We start from the raw sequence: 23,464 nt of genomic DNA, 5'->3' as shown, positions 1-23,464 counted from the left end.
TGACTGCTCCTCAGCAGCTTCTTCTCCTCCATATGCCTGGAGGAGAAGGACTACATTCATTGTAGTCTAGGCCTCTACTGAAGTTCCAAAAAAAACACCCCAATTTCAGTTTTAAATTTGAGCTCCAAAACATTTTTGCTAATCAGGACTAAAATTAAGTGGTTAGTCAATGTATTCCAGGTCCAAATTATGTCATATTATGTAATTAAACCTTTAAAAACAATTATTAAGTAGGTTAATTAATGAGTCCCCACCAGGAAAAGAAGCACATGTGTTTTCCTTGCAACTTGTGTCAGATAAATTAGTCCACTTTCTTCATAGATGGATAGTTACTGTGGAATAATTAATCTACTGTAAATCCACAGACTAGTTAATTCTGCAGTATATTTTTCTAGACATGTCTGTAGGGAATACTTTGCTTCCTGAGGTTGGCATTTCCTTTTGATAGCTGTGGTTTTATTCATTTGCTATGACATATTTCCCCAAAATCAACAGCATTTCATTGTCATTGTGAATAACCTACTGACAAAAATGTCTTTTTTTCCTCCCCAACTATCTTTAAAATATTTTTCAAACAACCAATATGCTTTATATGACATATTCAAAAGCTTCTTTAAAACACACACATACACTAGGACATGCTCAGGTTGTCTAAATATTTTAAAGCCTGCAATCATTTTGAATGCCCAGCCTGAGGCACCTAACTAGATTCTTTCTTGCAGGCTTTAAGCCTTGCAGAAAATAAGCCCCCTGCATACTAAATCAGTAGTCAAACTGGCACTAAAAATGGAACAGTGCCAAATGACAAGTGCACTTTGAAAACTGTGGCTGATAACTTCACATTCCACCAGATGTGCATGGAGAATAAAAGCATGTGAACTCTGTAGATTAAAAGCTAATACCTACTTTGAAGACTTCTGAGCTGAAAATTATTTACTGTTCCTCTTAGTAGGAATCCAGTCTACCGTTTGCAAATATACCACATGTCAATACTTCTTTAAGTAGTTTTTTTTTCCAAATGAGACAGTCTGTCTCAAAGCAGCTTGATAATTAGCTAATCTGCAATTATTGCAAATATTAGCTTTTTAGATAAAAATTAAGAATTTAGTGCAAATATTCTTGCTAAGCAAAGCAGATAAATAACACCTGACAAAGATATCAGAGATTTATGAAAATCATGTTTTAAAACTTCACTGGACATTTCAAAACCTTGTTCATATTGATTTTAGATTTTCAGGCTCACTTCACCTCTTTATCAATATTCACCATTTGAAACACTTGAAGCATCTCATTTCCAAGCTACGAGCAAGCACAGGAGCTTGTCCACCTGTTTTATTCTTCATTAGGCACCTGAACTATTTGCTGTAGAATTCACAGAACTTCTACTGATGTAGTTCTGGGGATAGTATCTCATTTCTGCATCTTTTTGGTGGGTGGTGATCATCCTAAGACTGATCACGGAAATCGTCCCCAACACTTTGTTCTGTGATTAGGGCATTTATTTTTTGTTTGTTTTTTACTAATTTTTTGTGTAAGTTTCTCACTCYGTGGTAAAGAGTGTGTACCAGCTTAGACTGTCACAACACCAGATATATCAGTGACTTTTACAAAACACCATCAGTGCTTAGATAACATAATGACAAATGATACAGAAATGCCCACATCCTTTTTCTCCTCTTCTGCCATTTATATTCTAAATTTGGTTGCTCCCAAAGCAGAAAATCATAGCTGTTCAAAATGGGGCTTAATATGTGGCTTGGAACATTTGACTTTTCCAATTTTCTGCACAAATATTAGCCAGTTATACCAGCTCAGTAGCATCACCTGAAGGTGCATGTTACAAGTTAACAACAGGAGACAGTGCACACAGTCCCTTCAAGGAAACTTTATGTGATTCAACTTGAGACTCAAGGTGAACTGTCGGTTCCCTTCAAAGGCGAGATTTTTCACTGCATACTCTCATTAGGTTTAAAAACACTTCATTAGCTTTACGCTGCTTTTTCTTTCAAGAGATAAAAACTGATTACTTCTCAATACTTATTTTGCTGAAATCTCTTCTTTTATAGCTTATCTGAAAGCTCTAAGGCTTACTGTCACCTGGGATAAATTACCACAATCCTACCGGACTGAATACAATTGTACAATTTATTCAAGAAGAATTGCGGTCAGAGAATTTTGAAAGACAAGCATTATATCACTTTGATAGCTATTTACTTTAACAAACCCTTTACACTCAACAATGCAGGGTCCAGTTCATCCAGTATTCTGACTTCTACCATATGCAACATAAGCTGCTTCCCAGAAGGGGATAAAAACAAGCTCCTATGTACTAAATGCAGTGGCATTCTTATCATAATGCTCAGATTCTGGTTTAACATCGAAGACATGAGATGTTCTCATTCTTGTAACAATTCTCCATAAGTTTTAATAGTATAACTCAAATATTCTTGTTACTCATATAAATCTACTCGTAATAATTGAAGCACACTGTATTTTTGCCCCACCAATATTCTGTAACAGTTATTTTCAAAGTATAATTTCAAAACTGTACACAAAATTCTTCATCAGATTGGAAATGGTCACCTGTTATGGCCATCCATTAGAAATGTTATCTACTGCATCACTGTTCATATGAAATGACATATAGATAGAGCAGCCTTTGATCTTCCGTAACATTTTTTTTTCTATCTTCCTGGATAAATTCTGTATCATCACATGGCATCGAAAAACTTACACCAACCTCTTCATTTTCCTGGGAATCCTCTGGATTTACCTTCATTTCCTTCTTCGTTTCTATCTAGTGGAATCTGGATACCTCTACAGCTTATATGTTTTACATTTGCCAAGAGCTGAATTCACCCTACTCATACAGGCATTTTCTCAGCCTAGGGGTCTCCATGTTGAAAACTTTTTAGATACAGCAAGATATGTTTAAGTAATTTTAAGAGTTTTGATTTTTGAATTCCCTGTCTTGCTAGTAGTTTTCTTACCAAATAAAAACAATTCTTCAATATATTTCTTTTGCCTCCCTTTCAATAAAATTTTGAAGTATTGATGACTATTTAAGCTCTGTTTTTGAATGAAACTTCTGCTCTCTACATTTTAAGCAGTTAAAATTAAGTGTTAGCTTGTATGCCATTTTATCTGATCACAGAATCATAGAATCATAGAATCACAGAATCATAGAATCATAGAATCATAGAATCATAGAATCATAGAATCACAGAATGGATGCGGTTAGAAAAGAACCTCTAGAGATCATCAATCATTGTCCAATTCCCCTACTCATGCAGGGTCACCTAGAGCACATGGCACAGGGTTGCATTCAAGGGAGTACTGAAGATCTCCAAAGATGGAAAATCACAAAATCACAGAATGGTTAAAGTTGGAAGGGACCTCTAGAGATCATCTAGTCCAACCTTCCTGCTCAAGCAGGGACATCTAGTGCATGTGACACAGGGTGGCAGCCAGGCAGGTTTGGAAGATCTCCAGAGAAGGAGACTCCACAGCCTCCCTGGGCAACCTCCCCCAGGGCTCTGTCACCCTCACAGTCAAAAAGTTCCTCCTCACATGGAGATGGAACTTCCTGTGTTGCATCTTGCACCCATTATTCCTTGTCCTGTCACTGGCCACCACTGAGAAGAGCTTGGCCCCTTCCTCCCTGCATTCTCCCTTCCTGAACTTATACATGTTAATCATATTCCCTCTCAGCCTTCTCTTCTCCAGAGAAAACAGGCCCAGCTCACTCAATCTCTCCTCGCAGGATAGGTGCTCCAGTCCCTTAATCATCTTTGTCGCTCTCTGCTGGACCCTCTCTAGGAGCTCCACGTCCCTCTTGTCCTGGAGAGCCCAGAACTGCCCCCAATACTCCAGGTGCAGCCTCACCAGAGCTGAGGAGAGGGGCAGGATCCCCTCCCTTGACCTGCTGGCAATATCCTCCTGATGCAGGCCAGGATCCCATTGGCCTTCTTGGCCACTAGGCCACACTGCTCACTCATGGTTAACTTGGTGTCAAGCAGGACTCCCAGGTCCCTCTCCATGGAGCTGCTTTCCAGCAGGTCGACCCCTAATCTGCCCTGGTGACTGGGGTTATTCCTCCCCAGGTGCAGGACCCTGCACTTGTCCTTGTGGAACCTCATGAGGTTCCTCTCTGCCCAACTCTCCAGCCTGTCCAGGTTCCACTGAATGGCAGCACAATCTTTTGTGGCAGCAAAAGGCAGCAAAATCCTTTGATCTTTTAAAAGAGAAATCCAGGGTTGGTGGGGTTTTTTTTGTTTGTTTGCTAAGGATCCTAACCAAGTGCTATCTGATTTGTAGAGGACAAGGAGCATTAAGGAAAAACAAATAAATTGATTATGAAGTGTGATATGCTAGCACAAAATAATGGCTGCCAATATATAGTATGAATCACACATAAACACTGCACTAACCTGAATGAATGTAAAGCTTACAATTGCTGGGAAAGTTAATACCAATTTGAGAGAAACATCAKGAATTCAAATCTAGAGTGTGCTGTTAAACTCAAAGATATCCATTCTATATTAACTAAAAAAAAAAGGAACATACTGTTTGCCATGAAAGTTGTAAAAGTGCAAACTCATATCCAGCAAGATATCTGAATCTGAATAATCTCCATGAGTCTGAATTTATTCTCACAAATCACTAACTTGAAATGAAGAATTTCAGGAAATCTCTGCCATACAATTCTCCGATATGTTTTATATCAGGCAGGCTTTGTCAGCAGTTTCACAGACTTATACTTTCCCTTATAAAAAGGGAAACTGCTGTGCTCCAATCAATAAACTGAAAATATCTTTGCAAAAGATCTTCACATCCAGTACAATTTTTTTGTACTTTTCCAGTTGTTTGTCTACATAAGAACGGTGGCAAACAATGGCTCTACCAGCATTTAGAATGGAATAAAAATCAATTGCGTATAGGCCACACCATTTTTTCTCTGTTCAAGCTCTGACATAGTCCATAAAGTAATAATCCATCACTTCTACATATCTGCTCCATAGCTGTGACAATAAATTCCTCATTCTGTTCTCACCTTACTCTAGTCATCAACGTGGCCTTCACTGGTGTTACTCCTGATTTACATCATTCTCAATGGAATTAGAATTGGAAAGAAGAAATAGCCACTACTGGGTGCACTCTATATTGTATCTGTAAAATACAGAATGTTTTAAAAGCTTTGTTTCTCTTTATTTTAACAAACAATTCACCAAGGATTTAATTTTCAGCACAAAAMTGTCCTTTTAATTCAGAAGCACAAGACATGCACATAAATTAGTCACTCATTTTAAAACTTTGAAGTGTGTAGTCTTAATATTAACTCTTTGTCTGTCTGCTGTTATCTTGCTTGAGATGAGCTGTTSTGAATTTCCTTTCACATAAATCAAAGGCAGACCATAGGCAATACTATAACAGAAAAATTATGCTACATAAAATATAAACAGGAGTAGGAAAATTCACCATAAATATTTATGCCTTAGTACTTGGAAGTTTTCTATTTTTATAAATGCATTAGGTTCTACTAGAGATCTTTAATATATTATTTTCATTTCAAATACACTATTTGAAAATTTAAATATATGTAAGATTCAATGTAAGGCCAAACTAAATTAATATATTGTCATGTATAATAAAATATCATATGCAGAAAGAGAAGTTAAAAGGAGATATTCAGTTCTGTTTAGATGATACTAAGATTTTACTGTTTTRAGAAGTAATATTGGCCATCAAAATATCAAGATCAGTTACTCAATTGTAATATAAATTTTTATGTGTTAAAGGATAAGGTAATTTAAGGCCTTCTCTGTTCATGAACAATTAAGATAACAATATAAACTGCTGTAAACATTTCAGTCCCAAGTAATAGCATTTTACCTTCCATTTGCATGTCTTCATTTTAAAAGACATAAGTGTTCCAGTCTACGGACACAAAAATATACAGGAAGATTGAGGAAATGAGAGATGTTCTGAACTCAAGTTAGTTAACTCAAACTACCTACACTGATGTGAGCTTCTACTGAGTATTTCTGTTTGCAAATACATAGCAAATTCCAAAGCACTTCCTAAGGCATGCACACACTGATTTTTTTAACTGTGAGTAAAAAAGTCCTTGGTCTGTATTCTAGCTGCTTGAAACTAGCCATCTCTGGATGGGTATTCCCTAGCAYGAGGTTAGCAAAAGCTGCAAGCTCCTGGCACAATAGTTATGTCAGAAGGGAGCCTTGGGAACCGGCCTTGAGAGGATAAATACATAATGACTCTTTTGTTGCTTTTGATGACAGTTGGGAATCTAGCTCACTTACGAGTTATTTGCAATCTTTTTTTTTTTTTTTTTTTTTTTTTTAAGCTAAAGCATAGGGAAATTTACTGCTCTGGCTAGAACTTTTTTTTTTTTCTTTGTCTAAGATTCCTCATAATCTCTCATATAAAGAACATAGGAAATGACAATGCTGAACTGAAATCCTTAGTTTATTATCTAGGATATAAGCTCCTCTGCTTTGTGATACTATGTCACTGTTGCTCATAACCAATAAAAAAATTAAGTCAGCCCAAGACAGAAATGTCCTCTTCATAAGAGTGGAATGCAAGATGCTAGTGAAAGAGATGCTGGCTCAGTACTCAGAAATACTGCCACTGGCACTTTATGTAGAAAATATCTAGCCAAGTTTTGCTAGAGGGTAACCCTTTAAATATTTTGTGCTGTGAGTGCAGCAAGCAAGTTACCTGTTTAGCAAGGATGTTTCCTTCTTSTGTTTTCCTCCACCCTGACTCTGAAAATTGTGACAGCTATCTAATCAAAAACAGGATTCCGGCAAATATATCTCCCATTTAGAGGAACAATACATGGGGAAATGACGTTTAAGGCGACACGGGAGCAGAAGATGGTCCTGACAAACAATAAGTAAGCAGTAGTGGACATCCCTAAGCAATAGTGGATTTCATAGTACCTTTTGCAGGATTTTTTGTAAGTCTTTGATAAACATTTTGCTTTAAAACAAACAACCAAAAAAGACAGTAAGTTCATGAGATTTTTTGCAGCTGTTGTAATAGGGAAGTATTTCCAAACATGTATCTTAAGGTCAACAGCAGCTTCACAAAGCAGTCCCTCTCTCCTCCCCTGTCACTATTTCATTTGGTTCTACTATTTTGGTTGATCAAATTTCAGCTTTCCAAATCACTGCTCAAAAAAGTCAGACAAATAATAATCGTAAGAGTAATATGGAAAACAAATTTAAATATATGTTTGTGTTTCTTTTSGTTTAAGGCCTGGTTTCTGAGCTACCTAAATGTATTGGTATCATAAACTCTTTTTTCCACACCCAAGGGACACACAGATTTCCTTTTATTTCTTTTCTTTTCAGGCAAAAAGGAGTGCTGAGAACTTCACAAAAACACTTGACACTTGAAGCAAGATGCTCAATACTGTTAGCCTTGCAATAAAGTCACATGGTTTTGCACCATGGGGTGAGATGCAGCAGTTTGAAGTCAGGAAAAAAATGGTTTTGACTGCAGGAAAATAGACTGTTTTGTGCAGCATATGAGAACTGACTGTTTCAGAGCTCAGAATAGCCTCTGAGGAGGCCTATTGTGCCATGTCATATAACTAGTTTTGGCAAATCCAGATTTAGGGCTTTTTTCTTGTTTACAACAATTCTGTTTATCAAATCATAATGTAGCAAATTTAGTGGTCGAGAAAACATAATTTTTAAACCTCTAAGTTCTATATGGATCAGACTGCACTTTGCATGTTTTACAGCACACCAAAATCTGTAMGGAGAAAGGAAAAGTAACCTGAAAAACATAGCTGATAGCATTAAAGAGCAAAAGGCTTCAGGTCCTATTTGTCACATTGGACAGTTTGATCTCAGGGAGCCATATGTAAATCCATCTAATAGGATTCTTTTCTAAGTAGGCCATATTTTATATTTTCAGCCTTTGCCAGGGGTTGGATTTTCTTTTAAAAGCCAGATTACTTTTAGGGCTTCACAGACTGCCTCTTTACTACAAAATGAGTAGGGCACCAGAAGATGCCAGATAAGTTTTTCATACACACTAATTTAACTTTCTGATACATAATAATGCAATAACTTTTTGAAATATACTAATACATACTAATATTGAAGTAGAGGCAGCTTTTAATGCATGAGCAAATACAGTAGAGCACATGGAAGATGGACTTGAAAAAGATCAAAAAATTATTTTGACTGGTGCATCAAGTCAAGCAACCCTTTTTAGTGGGAACAAGGAGGCACACATTACTCGACCTTARGCCAGTCCTCCTTCTCTCACACTGTTTCCCATCAGTACTCTAAGTATCTGTTCTCTACCACAGGCCACGCTGAGATCACCACTATGGACCACTGAGGCCCCTTACTAATAAAAGATATATCTGTGGGCAAAGGCTATGTGATGCGATATATGTACATCAATCCCACATGCAATGTGATATACATTCACAGAGCAGGAGAGGGTCAATGTGTGACCACCGAGAGGTAAGTTTATTATAGTATGTTTACATTTCTCTAAATTGGTTTCTTTCCCTGTGATAGCCAGAGCATGTGACTGCAAAATCAGAAACAGGGAACTGTAGAATCCCAAATCTCCAGAGAGAGCAATAGCTGGAGATAAGGATACCAGCTGAATACTAAGTGCAAGCTATGAGGGGTCTGTATGGCAGAGAAGAATGGGGGAAAGAGAAAGGAAAGAAGCTCAAAGTCACATTTGAGGCTGTCCAGACATTTCCCATAGCCTTAGGGATGGGAATCATGACACTCTAGCCTAAGAAAGTTATGAATAGCAGGAATATTAGGAAAAAAAGCTACACTGAAAGAGTGGTAAAACATTGGAACTTGGTGGCCCAGAGTAATGGTGGAGTCACTATCCCTTGCAGTATTCAAGAAATGTGTAGATAAGGCACTTATGGGCATGGTTTAGTAGGCATGATAATGATGAATATCATGCACAACATGCAGAGAGTGTGCAATATGCACATTCTCTGCACAACATCATGGAAACTGAGGGCCATGGTTCSTCACTCGAAGTCTTCTATAAACCTAGAACGTCCTCACAAAGCATCTCCCACTGTTTACTTCTGACAATTCACTCTGGTGCTTTCAGGCCTTTCATTCTAYTTAGAACAAAAAGATATGAAACAAAATGAAAAAAAAAAGTGCAGCAAACTGATAAACACAGTATACTGGGAAGCTGGTGCTGAAGTTAATTCTCAGGTATATTTCAAACATTATCAGATATGGTTCAGTTTTATCAGTTTCTCCCTGATGGTTTAACCTACCCTCTAACCAATTAATTATTTTAACTCTTCTGTTTTCCAGCTTAAACATCAGATGCCTGTTCTGCATGCAGCTGTCCTCAGCGGAAGCGGCAGCAGCCACCTCCCTGCATGCCCCGTGGCATGCAGACACACAGGTGGCTTCCTGGTGCCTCACAGCCAGGGTTGGCCAGCCCTGCCCGTGACAAAGTGCAGGGACAGCCAGGGCCAGAGCCACATCAGCCTTTCCTGACTGCCTGGACCGGCAGATTGGGAATTTTGTGGCCACTCGCCAACCTTGGTTGGAATCCATCCTCTTTGCAGCAGCTCAGCAGCATGACATGGATTGGAAAATCTGGCCTAAAGGTTTTTAAATGCTTAGAGCCACAAAGGCAAAAGGGTAGGCTGAATAAATGGCTCAGTCTGCCCTGACATACTTCTCTACTGTAGGTGTTTAAGAGATCCTTTTTATTATACTGGACAGGARCAGGAAAAAATGACATAATACTGAGGGAATAAGACATAGGGGCACTAAGGTTACTTTAGAGATGATTCAGATCTTGCTATTAATTCTTTCTACTTGGCAGGATGTTTACAAATTGGCAAGGGACCCTTGCTGGCTCAGTGTCCTTACAGCTGCACAGGTGGAAAGAAATGAGCAAGCAGCTCTTCCTAGCCTAGTGAGTTGGGATAAGGGGCAGGTGAGAGCAGGGGACTCATGTCTGAATGGCAAAGCTACCCAATGCCCTGCTTAAAAAAACAACACAGGCTTTCTCCTAGCAGGTTGGCACCAGGTGACTGAGGTATGTCATATGTTGATATTTGGCCTCTCTCTAGAGCAGATGTCTTTTTCACAGGTCAGGCAGAGAGGATGAGCAATTGATTCAATGGCTAGAAATATACAAAGAGGAAAATACTGGAGATGGTCCAGCGTTTAGTACGTATTTCATAAGTGCATGCGTAAGAAAGGGAGATAATCCTCTCCACAGTTCTTGTAGCAGGTGCTTTTCCTTTTTGGCATTGACAGCAATATTTTGTATCTACACAGCAAACATGCAGAATAAAATTCTTCTCTTCAGTTGCAAAAAATAATTACCCCTTATGTGACTTACAGCTGCTCTAGTCATTCATCAATGCTGTTGTCCTCTTCCTCTGAACTAACACTATGATAGCGTTGCTTCTTCTAGAAATTGCTGAGAAAACTGCACAACCTTCAAGCTGACTTTCAAAGAGTGATCAGGGTGCTACACTGTTTCTTTTAAGAAACATAAGATTACTGAGGAAGATGCTTTCCTATGATAATAAATCGAAAAGCTTCAGAGCAAATACTATGCAGTGTCTTGATGCTGAGGTGACAGGCACAGCTTTCAAAGCCTAAAATATCCAGATTCAATGGGAAAGTAAAATTAAAATGTTCCCCAACCTTTACATTTTGCTACTTTGAAAGAATGATTCCTTTCCAATATGCAGAGAGAAGGGCTAACATCTCTAGGTCCAAAGCAGCCAAAGTTAATCTCTTCCCAAAATATCTGAAAAAGCTGCTACCCCCATAACCACCTTTGGTCTAAACAATTCCTGTGTGATAGTTTGAACATAGCTCTAAAAGACTTGAGGTACTGTCAAGAAGGGTAACTATATGAGCTCTTTTCGTGGATAAGCAAGTAAAGTAATAATTGAAATCAGACTTGCTTTCATAATACTTCTCACAGGGATATGGATGCATAAATCCTAAATGAGAATGCATTGTGTGATTTTTCTTATTGTTGAGAAAAACTATACAATGTTAGACTTTCAAATGTTGTAGCCTGATTTCCACCCAGTGCAGAGTCTGGTCAGTAGGCTGTGCTGATCTGCTCTGATGTAGGGTCCAACTCTAAACTCTTCCTAACTAAAAGTATTCCTCACTCTTTCTGCTGAATTCATTTACATTAACCACAGTTTCTACTATCCTGTTTTTTTTGTATTTGCTTTATATTTGCTTTGTATTTTATAATTTGGAACATTTTATCTTCCAAAGAAACTAAAATATTGATTGAAATACTGTACTTTTTTGGACAGCCTGGGTTTGGTGAGGATTGGAATTATCTTTTTGATTTTACAAAATCACACCCTTCAACACCAAAATATTTAGGTTAATAAAACTGCAGAAGCTGTGAATTGATTCACTGTATTTCAGATATTTTAGTTAGAGGACACCAGTAATCTGGAAAGTCAAATGGCCACATTACACCAGCAATATTTTTCCAGTGATCTCTAATCTTATTAGGCATTCTAAGTACATCAAGAAGAGTAGTGTAAATAAAATACACTGTTTTCTGATGTTCTTTGATGAGCAGATGTTCAGGGTTTTTGTTGATTCATGACTGGGATGTTTTTAAAACTTTTCTGCTTGTGTTCCATTTCCTGCTAAAGGAATTCAGAATTGCCCAAATGAAAAGGGACAATTCTGACTGTGTCTGATTGGATAAGACCCAGTTTAGCAGCTGTGTGCTGGTCACCCTGAATGGGCCTGTCTGGCGAGAGGAGAAATTATGTAATTTGGTATTTAGACTGCCTGTGAATTCAACTCTTCGTGCAGACTAAATACTGCACCTCTCTGTATTTCTTATTATTCCTCCTGTCTGGTAGGCTGGAAGTGCATTTGAGGACAGAAGATGATGCACTTGACAAGCGTCTTTATTTGGCTATTTGGTGATAAATACTCACAAAGAACATAGATATTTTTAGTAGCAATAAAAGAAGTAACTCAAATGCCCAATTCGTTTTCTAAACCAAAAATAAAGAAAATAAGAAATCACTATCTGTTTTGTTTTCTTTTTGATGTATTTCATTTCATTCAGACTGCAGTGCTAATGTATTAAAATACACTTGTTCACTCTGGAAATAAAACTGCATTTTTCCTACATGGAAGCCACAGACTCACACAGAATGATTTTGAAAAATTCTTTCAAGCTAAAAGTAATAATCTGCCATAGCTGTGAAGATTAAAAATAAAAACAAAAGAAAATAGGATGCTCTAGGGTTCTCAAGTAGTGTTTGAGGACTGAAAATGAATCAGCCTTACTAGAACATGCTGGAAGAAGAGGAAAATATGACACACGGAGTAGAATAAGTTGTAGAAGAAAAAAAATCCACAGTAAGTGGATCAAGAAAATGCAACACAAATAAGTAAATTTGCATAAAGATATGAAAACTGTTTAAAATACAGAGACTGGTGCAGAAATAGATCCTAAGATCACATTTGATAGGTAATTTGAACACATTTTATTTGAATGTATTTAGTCCCACCTGCAAAAGAGGAAACGTAAGTGACAAAATAGATAACCAGCATTTTGGGAGGCTCTAGCAAGCAAAGTTTATGAAGTTACAAAATACAACCTATGATGCATACATAGGATTAGGAAAACCACAACAAGACATCATGATATACGGGGCTAGGAAGTTTGCCTTTTTACAAAAGGAAAATACTCTTTTTAGGTAGGAAAAGGGTATATCAAGATGATATGTTTAGGAGATATTTCATAGACTCATTTCATAGTCCTGTGCAGAAAGGGACACTATGAACCCCATCTCTCCTGGATTTTCACTCTGCTTAAAGATCAGCAGCATGCAGCAGAATTAGGAAATGCCTGTCTACATCCTTGTTTTGAGACACAGGAGAAATTTGCTATGAAATCAATTCAGTGAAAGACATATCTTAAAAGATGTAGATAAGTATACACATTTTACAAACATTTTTAACAAAGGACTTCAGAGGAAAAACACTCTCTTTTCAGGAAACCGTGGATAGGTGGCAATTCTTGCTTAAATTTGTGCCCAATCACAAATAAATAATATGTCTGCAATTAGGTTAGTAACTATTAAAATTTTGTTTGAGAGTCAGGTTCATGAATTGCTTTACTGAACAAAGCAAACTTCGTGTAAATTTAGAAATTTAAAATTAAAATTGAAAACAGAGATTTTAGATATTTTAGATTTAAAACCTTTCCTTGTATTAGAATATTTCCCTAAATTCATATGTCCCAGAAAATATTTGAATTTTGATAGATATTCAATTCCAAAACCAGGAACACATTAAAATGTTAGACAAAAAAATATGTGAGCAGCTGAAGTACAGAAATCGGTCACTTATACATGGGCACAAGCTGCAGCTTGGTACAGAGACATTTAAAAGAAAAGTGAGAATACCTTTTAGAGTGATATCAATCTACTAAAGCTGGGATTTATTATAAGGATTTAGCCATATAATAATCTTTCAACAAGCTGAATTATCTAATGGATCTGTGAAGGTGCATATTAAACAGGAAATGTTCCAGGAATTCAGATTAGGAACCTCCGTTCTGCAGTCACAACTTTTCTCTTCGGTGACACTTCAGTGATTTAATGTGTAAGTGATTTTTAGCGCATCTTCAAAACTGCAATGAATGTTCTGCTTGCACAGTCCAAGTCAAATTGGAAGAAAATGTATGTCATTTGCCCACAGGAAATCTTCCTGCAATGTCCAGGTGTGCATTAATATTAAAAGCCACCAAGGCTGTGGTACAAAAGAGGGATTTTGCATCTTTACAGTAAAAGACCCTTTAGTAACTCTCTTTTCAACTGCATAATGCTAAACATCTCAAACATTCACTGTAATTTTGGCAGCAGAAGCAGTTGTTAATGCTTCTACTGGTAAATATTAGTATAGGAAATTCCCTGTACAGAAGAAGAAATAGCATCTGTAATATGGTGATAAGTAGTTAATCATTTTAAATGGATCTCCACACTTCAACCTCTCCTTTTGGAGAACACCAAAGACAAATTATTATATAGATAAATATATATGTAAATAAAATTCAAATCTAATTAGTGAAATGCCTAAAATACACTTCTATTTACAGGTGAAAGCTTTCATCTTAAAACTACAAATTCTGTATACGCTGGAACGCACAGTCTTGATAAAAGCAGGAAATGTTATGTCTCACAATTATAGATTATTGAGTAGATGATACATGACACTTCAATCAGTTTAATTAAAAATTTCTAACTTTAGAATCACTCTGATATAAACATTCAGATTTAATTCACTGCATTCTGAAAAAGAATAAACTAACTTCAGTTCCTGCTGCAGTTCAAAAGGAACCATTCTTTTACTATGTCAGGATAAATTTGTCTCAGAAAGGTGAGACCATGAAGAACTAAATTAGTCTCATATGCTTTGAAATGTTTCTAAGTAATAACAGCATAAACTCCAGACTAGTAGGTTTTGATATTTGTAAGTCTTTCTTACATGTTTTGTTTACTTCTGTTGATTTTTTTAAAAGCCCGCTTTATACTATTTTACAACTTGGAACATTCATCTACACACAGATAATGCTCTCAAAAGACAAGCTAATTTTTTTCTGACTAAAAATGCATTTAGAAACAAATTGGCACAAGTATTTGTTTTACATTCAGTATTAAATTGGCACGATGTCTGCTCTGGCAGCCTCTACTATACTCCCCTTTGTTTGCAGGCACTCTGTGCTCCAGCACTGAAGCCAACACCTGTGGCCATATAAAAGGCTATGTACAGCAGCTGCGGGACTCAGATGTCCACACTGAAATAAATTTCTAAAGCATAAGCATTTGGATGTGTGGCTGGCTTCCTCGTCTGACTCTTTTCAAGGCCTTCCTTGGAAGTCTGCTGGGTGTTGTGTCTATCAACTTGTCTATAGTTTTATTCCAGACCAATGCTTAGTGATAATATAGGATAAGCTCTGACTCAGAAAGATGCTCTTAGTTATGCTGGTCTAAGTCTACCATGGTACCTTCACCTTACAGCCTTCTTATTTTTTAACTTTTGGTCAATTGTTGTAACACAGATATACATCTGTATAACAAAGGGCAGTCTACCCTAAAGATTAATAAGAAAGATAAATAATCAGTAAATCACAAAAGAAATTTTCACTTAAAACTTCTTTCTTTGAAAGGAATTTATTTAATCTAATGAAAAGGTTAGCATTAGTCATTTTGATATATAAAAACAAATTGGTATATAAATATAAATTATTTGGGAATAAATAATCTATGCTATATTTTTTATAGTATAAAGACCCTACATACAGAGTATGCAGAGTTTCTAAGATGATTGTCTAAACGGCACAAATGATTAAAAATACTAGCTTGAAATGTGCCCAGTGTTGCTTCTCCTTAGTCATATGAGCAACATACGTGCAGAGATCCCAGAGTAAAAGCTGGAGTATAGGATTTACTTAGAAAAACTACTGCACTATAAAGTCACTTCTGATCTTACTGCAGTGTAAGTTCCTCGTGGGAAAAGCCTTGAAATAAATGGAAACAGCTACTCCAAATTAGAGAGCACGCTGTTCTGTTTTCAGGTGAATACAGCATTTGTGTCTGAAAAACAGCAAACAGTTTCTATCTAATTGAATATGTTACATGTGCAGGTAACAACAAATTAACTGTCTTTGCAAGGCTTTATAAATACAATTGTTCTGGAAGTATTACAACTAGTCATTGGAAGTAGAAATGTTACTTCTATAAATGAGGATGTTGGAATATAAAGGCATGTGGAAGGAACTGCCACACTCATCAGTTACATGTGTGCATTACTGAGATTAATGCAACTGAGAAGAGAACTTAGCAAATAGGCTAATGCTTCCAAAACAATGTCACAAGAAATCATTAGGCAGGATATAATTGCTTTCTTTACTGGTATGGTAACTTCAACGCTGCACTGTGACTCTCTTGTCTTTTCCATTGCTTCCACTGACATGGAATGAAGGAAAACAATTTTTTGAGATCAGGAATATAATGGCTAAAATTTTATTAAATATTTTCTAATTGATATATTTCTATCTACACCGTATATTAGGCTGTACCGCATATTCTTTATGTTTAGCTACATAATCATGGAATCCACAGAAGTTTAGATGTAGCTTAGTTTAACACACATATTGATAGCACAGTCAGGGGACTCATTTATACTTCATGACAACCAACTTTTGATTCCTGTAGCTATATTTTTCATCAATCTGTATCCTTATCCAATATTCAAGAGCTTTAATAAACAAGAGGAATCTTTTAATTTAATGAGGCGACTTGAAAGACCTTGGAAGATTTTCAAATGTAGTGAATTCTAAGCTCCTTACTAGATGGCTACACTTTTACCATTACTGCTTCTTTTCAGTGATAAGACAAGTTCAAAAGGGAGAGCCACAATATTGTTAATGCTGAAGGTAGATTTTTAGTTTTAAGTGCACATTTTCTACCTGTATTTCCAAGCTGTAATCAACCGCTGAGAAGACAAGGACAAGCTGGCATGTTGCTAATGTAATTATTAATGAGCTAACACAAAATCCTTTGCAAAACAGTTAGCCATGGATGAAGCACATTGTTCTATGCCATTAAAAACATAAGGAATTCACTGTTGCTAAGCATACCTATTAACAGATCATATTAAGGGGGCTGCGAAGCTTACTGTAGATTGCTACACTGACCAATATTTGATAAACCACTTTCTGTCCACATTCACAGAATCACAGAATGTTTGAGGTTGGAAGGGACCTCTAGAGATCATCGAGCTTAATTCCCCTGCTCAAGAAGGGACACCTAGAGCACGTGGCACAGGGTCGCATCCAGGCAGGTTTTGAAGATCTGTTATCCTAATAAAAAAAGTCATATTCCATCTTGTACTGGGGGATAAGAGGTGGGAGAGGAGTGGAAATACCACAAGCTAYGGATTTGAAAACTCCAACAAGTTTGTTTGTGATCTCCTTATCTTAAGCTTGCCTGGCCTGCCTGAAGAATATTCTGTGTATCCATTCAGACTGGCCTCCACAAAATTACCAGGTGGCTTTTGTAAGCAAGGAATACAATAAGTACTTGAATATCAAAATATATTATATCATCCATTGCCCTTATAGAAGTTACTGCAGACTGGGTTTTTTTTTTTTTTTTTTTAATCAAATCTGGTGGGGATTTTTTTTCTGATCAGCACATAAATGTTGTACAGTCACTGGGATGTAAAATTAGAAATACCAAACTCTTCAAACTAGCTTGACTGGTGACATGATTTGGTTGAACTGCTTGGAAACTGGTTAAAGCTGAGATGCTAAAAGCACTGCTGATCTTAATCCTAGCGACTGTAAAGGCTCATGATACAGACAAGTCTGAACCTGCAGAGCAGACGTTTGAGTAGTCTAACAACCACTGCCAAAGTTTTGCCTTTTTTTTTTCTCCTAGTATACATCATTTTGATATTCTGTAACATGAAGTCTCTAAAGTTCTGTTTACAAAAGTGGTAAACACCTGTATATTGTAGGTRATGCTTTTATTTTGAGGGAGTGGACTCTATCATGAACTTCTGTTTCTACTCAGCCTTCCTGTCCAGGTTGTTTGACCATTGGCAATGAGACTAAGTTGACTACTGACACTGAGCAATATCAGACCCCTAATCTACTCCTTATGAAGAAGTGCATTACTGTTGTTTCTCAGACTTGTCCGCAACCCTGTGTGACATCCTAGAAGCTGAAGTAAGAGTGCTAGAAAAAGAGAAGAGTTTCTTAACAGTATTATGTAGAATTAGTAAATAAACAGCACTTAGCGTCAGTATGTTTTTTGGCAGTACTATGGTATAATTTTATCTTAAATATGCTACTTACTAGCAAAACTTGTTTTTTTTTTCCATTAGTAAGAGCTTTGTTCCAGTATTTTTATGCAGATATAAATGTGCAGGGTGTAATCCCAAATTGGTACTGACTTTAGCATATCCAGCTCTTTGGCTGGAGTTAAATATTGGATACAAACTTTCCAATTTGCTGAGCCATTAATTCTGTTTTTCATTATTAAGATATCTACAAAACTGCAGTAAAAATATCAAGTAAAGACTGATGTAGGGCCAATTCATGCAGTTCCCAAATGCCCAGCTAACAATAACTCAACTTGTTGTTTGAATGCCATATTCTAACGACAGTCCTTCGATTTGATTTCATAGTGTTTTTTCACTATTACACTTAGGATGTTTTAATCTTATTTTTGAATAATAGAACATACTAAATGTTTTACAAAAGCTACATATATATTATTGAATAGCAATGATATATTACTGAAAGTTGCTACATTGTAACAAATTAAGCTGTCTTTTCTCTGTCACAAATATTATAAAAAAGCAATTCCCTCTTTTTTTTCCTACTGAAATCATGAAAAATACATAAATATAAATCTTAAAAGATTATCTGAGGCAGGATGCATCAAAGCAGTTCACCACTGCAGATATTTTCTAACCCCTTCTTTAAAACCTTCAGTGACAAGAATTCCCACAATCTCCTCAACAGCTTATTCTGGTGCTTATCTAATCTTATTCAAACATTTTTTTTTCCTAGTAACTACCTTAAATAGTCTTCCTGAAAAATAATTTTAATTCTTGCCTTAATCTCAGTGGGTATAAAAAAGAGTTTTTCTCTGTGCCTCAAGAGATCTTCTGTCCTAGAATAAACAAACTCAATTCTCTAGGCTTTTTATTTATTTATTTTCTTATTGCTCCTCTCCTTTGGAATCTTGAAATTTATGTATGCAATATCTGTATGTGGTAGTCAATGACCACAGTGCCATTCTGTCTTCCAGTAACATATTTATGCCAAAAGAGTTTGACCCAGCTGTGAATGATAATGATGTGACAAGTAAAAATTGGTGGGACATCCACCTCATTTTCTCTGTATGCCTTGAACAGATGACTCCATTACCCTTTCTCAGCAGAAATTTTCTCTTAAAGTGTGATTCCCAACACATGATGCAGCACTCCAGCTGAAGCTTTCCAGCACTAGCTGATCAAGAGCAGTATTCAGATTTCATTTCTCACAATGCAATACCAGTTTTCCTAYATCTCAAAATAACATCTACTTTCTTGGAACGGCATGGCATTCTTGACTTGCATTAAAATTTGGCTCATGGCAACTCCTAAAACAGGCCCCATGATGCTAATGCCTCGCTGGTTATTCTGTACTTTGTGCTGTACCTCATTCTTCCTTCCTAAGTGTACACTTAGCAGCATCTTTATAACATTTTATGTTCTTGCTCTAAATACTCAGTGAGGTGTCTTTGAATGCTCAGCCTGTCCTGCGTTGCTCTAGTTACCTCATCCAAACTGTGCACCTACGTAAAGGAATTCTCCGTTATCTACCTTAATATTACAAGTTGACTAGATTAAAGATTCTTGCAAAAAGTCTTGCATCTCACCTGACACCTTTTATTAGTTTTAAAATCAGCCATTGATACCAGTTTGGCAGCTATGCTTTCTAACTTTCCAGACACCAAGTTGCATCTTTATTTTCTAGTTTTTATGGGAGAATAGCAGGCATAAGATTATGCCGCAAGATATTAAGAGTGGATACAACCTACTTACTTTCTGCTCCTGTTTCTGCACCAACTATTTTGTCGAAGGAGAAAAATAGTTTAGTCTGATAAACTAATTAAAAAAAAAAATCCAAAGTCTCCTTCAAGACAAGAGCCAACCTATACATTTTTCACGACTTCTTTTGCTTTTTTCAGACATCTGAGATCTCACCTAACCTCCACAGCCCTCAACAATAAAAAACTGGAGTCTGTTATCAATAAGCAGTGTTGAATTAACTCAGAAAAGCCATCAGTACATGCCAGGTTTAAATTGGCATGAAATAAAATGTACTCAATTTTAAAGGAGTTGCTTCAAAAACACCTTCCAAAAGCCTGTGAAATTTACATTTATCTTGTGCTCAGTGATCTGGTTTTCCTCAATGGCAGCTGTGAATTAGTTGCTTTTTCCTTTCTTTTGAAAGGAAAAAGCACCAAGATACATAAACAGGCTGGTCTAGAGTAGAACTATAACTATTTTACAACCGTCTCCTCTGGTGTGCCAACTGCTAGACCAGCTGGTAGCTCTCCCCCTCCTGCTATGGTTCTTCACTCACAGTCAGGGACTGTCAAGTCTTGCTGGGTAGCAGGGTCGGACGCAAACGGCTGCAGAACTTCTGCGAAAGCAGCTTGCAGCTCGCCGGCTGCCACGTGCCCCGCTCTTCCTGGCTGCTCCTCTGCTCCTCCGCCTCCTCCCACGGCAGCTYCGGCAGCTCCCGATCCTCACTGCAGCCCTATGAGCAACTGCTGCTACTGCAGACTTAGCAGGAATGAACAGGGTGCTGAAAACCAYCACGGCATGCACAAAATTTAGAGCATGCACAAGGATCTGAACAGCTTCTCCCACACCAGACTCCTCCAGCCTTTTTCTGTGGCTTTAGGCTCCAACTTTTGCATCCTAATGCTAAAAACTGTAGTCTTCATTGCTATTAAAATTAGCAACTTTATTTTTAATGTTTAACTATTTTTAATGTTTCTCCATTGCAACAAAAAAAAAAAACAAAATAAATGTGGCTCTGGTCTGCCCATTTCCTTCTTTCATTTATCTCCCCTTTAGAGGTGATATCAGCTATCACCTGAGCACTTCACCTCTGTTGGATTTCCCTTTCCTCTGGATATCCAGAGAAAGCATTGCTTTCATCTTAGGGCTTCCCTGCTATACCTTGCATATATGTAACTTATGTGAATGTCCTGCAGTCTGTTTTTTCCCTATCACCTATGCTAKCAGTACTTCGTTGTTAGTATTACTTTTATTAACCAGTGGGTCACAATTAAAACTTTGTTTTGTTTTGCTTTAGAGGAAGAGGGGAGGAGAAAGGAGAATATATTGAAACAAAAGGGTCCTTGAAGGCTTCAGCTTTCTCTTCTGTGTCATTCATTACTTATCTGCTCTCTCTGTTAGGTAATGAGCCACATTTTCCTTCAAATTTTCTTAGGTCTAATGTCACAAAACATGATCTCTTTTCCTATAATATCCCCTGCTAGTTACATTTCATTTTGTAGCTTAGCCWTTCTTCCTAGTATCCACAGGTCAGTGATTTTCCAGACTGCCAGTTTTGCAAAACATCAGAAGAAGAGATTTAACCCAATGGCTGAAGCCCTCAACTCATCAGAGCTTGTAAGCCCCAAGACTGCTCCATGATGTAAACCTAAGCATAGTAAGTCAGGATGCGAGTGAGACAGCAGAAAAATCTGCTTTAATAATGTAGCAGGAGCSACAGCCACCAGGATTAAATGTTTTGCCCCCTCTGAGAGGGCAGCAAAGGAGCTACAAGAACCAGAAGCAAGAAGCTGGACAGACAGGCAGGAAAGCAGATCTGGCCACAGCAGGGACTTTGTCCACAGCAGCGTGTTTCCACCACTGTTGAAGATCTTCCTAAACTCAATCTGTCAGACTGACTGCTGCCAAGGAGCTCTGCCTTTCTCAGTACTGATTGCTGCTAAAAGCTGCCTTTGCTTCAAAGCGCTACTTTGCCTGGCTGGGACTCTTGCTTGTCACCCACCTCCCCTCCCAGGAGCAGGTCTGGGGTTCTGGTAAGTTGCAAAGATAAACTCACAAACCCAGTATTAAACACAAAAGACCAAAGAGATTCTGCTTCCTTCAGTTTAGTTGGATGTGGCTGCTCAGAAAACAGCAAAAAGCTAGGAGTTTAAAGGAAGACGCTCTTATAACTCTTTTAATGTCAACTTTTTTTTTTTTTTTTTCATATTAAAACAATGAAAGGAAAAGCAGAATTTTGCTTCCAACTATTTTTATTCCCATTTTTACCACAGATTCCACACTCAAAATTTCCATTGTGGAATGGTAGAGAAAATTATTCAACAATGAAATTCAGTGAATTACTGTAATCTTAACATCTAAGGATATATCAAACCTTATTTTCTCCTGCATTAAACTGAATCATAAGAACTAGCCGTCAGATTTGGATAGACTATCTAGTGCAAAGTCACATTGATGAGCTGAAAGTTGACAGCACATTGTACACCTCTTCCATCAATTTTTTGAACCTGTAGGATCACATCTGTAAGTGTGTGCTTGTTTTCTATTTCCCCGATAATGTGTTTTGGGTAACAATCCAATTTAATTTGATTTTTTTTCCCTTTTTCAGTTATCTAGTATTTTCTATATGCTTTCAGCAACGCTTCCCAGAATCAGTCTGTCTTTAAAAAAAAAAAAAAAAAAAAAAAAAAAAAAAAAAAAAAAAAAAAAAGACCCCAATTATGGAGCATTCCAAGCCCTTTCATTTTGTGGCATTATTCATTTTGATTTAAATTCAGGTGTTTGGGCAGTAAATCAAGCTAAAAATCACTAAAATTAGGGCTTGTATATATGAGAAAATCGACTTCTATAGCCATAATCAAATAATTATACAGATTTATTTAGGTCCGCATAATTCCCCCTTTCCAGTGAAGAGTAATTATACTGAATAAAGCCATGGTAATTCCAGAATAGACTGTCCACATGGGGAGCTATATTGAAAGAGCTGTAATAAATAATTATTTGACTACAGCTATGCCACTCACTTTCCCCCTGCAAGCAAGCCATTGAAATAAAAATCTCGCCTCTTTCATAGTAGCTCAGCCATGTTGGTGCAAGTCTCTTCCATAAACATGGGCTTTTGCCAGTAGAATAAATGCAGAAAGTGAAGAAATTGAAAATTTACTTTTCCATTCAGCAGTGAGTGATGAGGCACTCATAGATACTGGTGCTTTTCTACCACTTAAAAGGCTCTGTGATGCTCTGTGAGAATGGAGAGTGCCCATCCAAGTTGTGACCTTTTGTTTAAGGTAATGCATATTTTATACATGTTCACATTTATAAATGGATTGCAGTGGCAGATGAAGAGATGAAGAGGCTGTGCTACTCCCCCWCCTGTGATGTCCAATGGATCCCCCCAGGGTAGCAGGTCCCCTTCCCTKCTGTAGCCTGGATGTTGTCAGCGAGCTGAAACTGTGTTGAATGAACCTGTTTTCACAGCTCAGAAGCCGCAAGGGGCTCACTCGTGTCTCAGTTTGTATCAGTGCACATGCAGAAGCCATGCAATGGTCTTTTCTACTTTTGTGCTATTGTCACTGAAACTGGGTATGAGGTGAGTTGCATAGAAACTGAACTGCATCTGTCTTTAACTAACTAAAGTGTTTTAATAGTACCGCATGGCATAGGCTGGTTGATTACATATTACCTTCATTCAATATTTACAGAAAAAATATTTCTTCTTTCAGACACAGAGCTACACAGTAGACGCTAGATCACCTCAAAGGCCATCCAAAATATTACTCCTCAAATTCTCAGTAGATTAGAAAAAT

General features: G+C 37.2%; 1 protein-coding gene across 6 annotated transcripts in view; it reads right to left on the bottom strand.

The window, feature by feature from the left end:
• The window catches only part of GRIA4 (glutamate ionotropic receptor AMPA type subunit 4), a 219,435-nt gene that overhangs the window by 123,373 nt on the left and 72,598 nt on the right, over nucleotides 1–23,464 (bottom strand). The window lies entirely within an intron of this gene.

Source organism: Nothoprocta perdicaria, unplaced genomic scaffold (assembly GCF_003342845.1).
Source record: "Nothoprocta perdicaria isolate Ctin4 unplaced genomic scaffold, notPer1 scaffold_298, whole genome shotgun sequence".
In the NCBI taxonomy this organism is placed as follows: Eukaryota; Metazoa; Chordata; class Aves; order Tinamiformes; family Tinamidae; genus Nothoprocta; species Nothoprocta perdicaria.
This window is presented reverse-complemented; position numbering and strand designations above follow the sequence as displayed.